Genomic DNA, 2,010 nt, shown 5'->3' with positions numbered 1-2,010 from the left:
CGGCCGCCCAGCCGCCGGACCCGCCCCGACCCGCCAATGGCTGCTCGCCACCTCAGCGCGCAGCGGGTCACGCAGCCACGCCCCTTCCTCCCGATGTGTGTAGCCCTCCCCCTCAGGATTCACCCAGGGCCCAGCGCCGCCTAGGGAAAAAAAAATAAAATATTGTTCCTGCCCCGTGTGAGGATCGAACTCACGACCTTCAGATTATGAGACTGACGCGCTACCTACTGCGCTAACGAGGCGGCTTGAAGCGACAGTTTCCCTGCCCACCTTTGGTGTCTGTGCCTGGCCGGCATTATTCCCCTCATCAGCATTCTGAGAATATGCATAAAATATAATAAAGTAAAACAAAATAAAATAAAAAGTATCCTTCGGGAATACAAATATAACAAAATAAAACGAAACAAATAAATAAAACAAAACAAAATAAGTTATCCTTTTGGAACATAAATAACACTAAATAAATGAAACAAAATAAATAAATGAAGTAAAATAAAAGATATCATTAGAACCTTAGGTTCCAAAATAAAACAGAAGGTATCCTTTTGGAACAAGAGTTCTAGTTCTTTCTATGTCTTCTTGTCTCACTCCTGTTTTAACTGTATTTTGTTTAATTGGGAGAGTGAACTGCTGGCTGGCATGGCAGAGACCTCTCTGCCCCATCCTCCTTGAGTGCAACTCCAATCCCGTCCCGTCTCCTGCTCTGCTTTCTGCTTCCTATCTGCCCCTGCGCTGTCAGCCACCCAGGGCTGGACACAGGCATGAGCAAACTGGGCGGCTGCCTGGGGACAGGACAGAAATTGGGCCAACAATGGTCATTTAAATTATTATTATTATTATTACTGCCAGCAAAGTGGGGCCCAATACTAAACGTTCGCCCGGGGCCACCAGGAGTCTAGGTACGGTGCTGCTGCCACCTGCCCCATCTGCACCGAGGCTGCCCCAGGATGCTTGTGACGCGTGGTGCCCATGCCACAGGTTGGCCTCCGCCATCTGAGTCCCTCGATGTCAGTGGGAGGTCAGTGGGGACAGGGTTTCACTCCAGCCCAGGACAAGGCTGGAGACAGACATGGGTGAACTGGGTGGCCACCCAGGGCCTGGACAGTCCAAAAATGGCAATTTTTAATTATTATTATTAGTATCTCTGCTGAAGTGGGCCTTGATACTAAAAGTTTGCCCAGGAGTGTAGCTACAGTGCTGGTCCCTGTCTGAGGTGAGCAGACGCTCTTCATGAGAAGATACCCCAGTGGTAATATTCTGGACTATTACATTCCTCCGCCAAGTTTAAAAGGAGCAGAAGAACGTCCCTGTGAAATGAGGTCGATGCTTTCAAAGCTAACCACTGATTTTGGGTGTCCGGGCTCAAAGCTCCTGGGCTTGGTTCTCTGCCAAGCCAAGCCCCCGTGGCTCCAATTTAAACCCATGGATGCTCAGAGCTTCTCAAAATCCGGCTCAAGATGGCTTGAAACTGGGCACTTGGACACTGAGTCACCCCAAACCAGCAGAAACCTGGTTGCACACAAGGTGTGAGGTGGGATCGGGGGAGTAAGAGGACTGGCTTCTCCCTGCACCAAGACACATGGCCACCCCAGGTCACTGTGCTATCCACCGGGCGTGCAGAAAGATGGGAATCCGGAGGATCTTGTAGCGCTAGGCCATTGGCAGTTGTTGGGCTGTTGGATGAAGCAGCAAAGGGCTCAGATGCTGAGGACTCAGCAGGGAATAAAACAAAACAAGCCCCTTGTTGCATCGCTCAAGGCAGGAACTCTGCAGCAAATTAATCCATTCATCTCCTTTGGTTTTGCCTCTATTTTTACTCTCTCTCCAGCATACTCTGGCCTTGTTTCATCTGCCCAGAGCCGTCAGATTCTCCCCCAAGTCATTTCTCTACCTCTCATATCATCGCAACCACTCTGCCCACCCCTCTGGCTACAAGGATGTATCTATCTTCTCTATGGCATGGAGTTACTGCCTCCTCTCAACCCTCATGTGACTGGGGGGGGGGGGGTT

General features: G+C 50.2%; 1 non-coding gene across 1 annotated transcript; it reads right to left on the bottom strand.

Moving 5' to 3' along the window:
• Positions 1 to 169: 169 nt before the first annotated feature.
• Positions 170 to 242, bottom strand: TRNAM-CAU. The gene has a single exon. It is a non-coding gene; the product is annotated as a tRNA-Met (tRNA).
• Positions 243 to 2,010: the final 1,768 nt, after the last annotated feature.

This window comes from Gavialis gangeticus, unplaced genomic scaffold (assembly GCF_001723915.1).
Source record: "Gavialis gangeticus isolate Ggan-Ray unplaced genomic scaffold, GavGan_comp1, whole genome shotgun sequence".
NCBI lineage: Eukaryota > Metazoa > Chordata > Crocodylia > Gavialidae > Gavialis > Gavialis gangeticus.
Note: the sequence above shows the minus strand (reverse complement) of the source record. Positions and strands in the feature narration are given on the sequence as shown.